Consider the following 450-nt stretch of genomic DNA (forward strand, 5'->3'; position numbering starts at 1 on the left):
AAAAAAAAAAATAATCTGTCTACATCTACTACCTACAGATACGGTAACGTATCTGTAGGTAGTAGATGTAGATAGAATTTTTTTTTATTTTATTTTTTATTTTATTTATTTGGTTTTATCGTTTCTCTACTGATCTCTTCCCTTTCCATTTTTGGATAGCCCGTCTCTTTCCAAGAGCCCTCCGTGTCGCCAGGCGGACACATCGCAAATTCACAACGGTGGATTATTATTATTTTTTTTTTTCAACGCGGCCAGCAGGGGGCGCTGCGCGCGCGGACCCGCGTCCCGCTTACATTTGCCGGGCTTATATATTATTTATATGATTTCGGCCAAGTCCGCGGAGCTCGGGTGAGAAGGGCATTCGTCGGAAAAATCGCGGAGCCCAAAAACCGGGTCTGAGATCAGTTCAATCCAGAGGGAAGGTTGCCCAAGTCCGCGGAGCTCGGGTGA

Source organism: Pseudophryne corroboree, chromosome 3 (genome assembly GCF_028390025.1).
Source record: "Pseudophryne corroboree isolate aPseCor3 chromosome 3, aPseCor3.hap2, whole genome shotgun sequence".
Lineage (NCBI taxonomy): Eukaryota > Metazoa > Chordata > Amphibia > Anura > Myobatrachidae > Pseudophryne > Pseudophryne corroboree.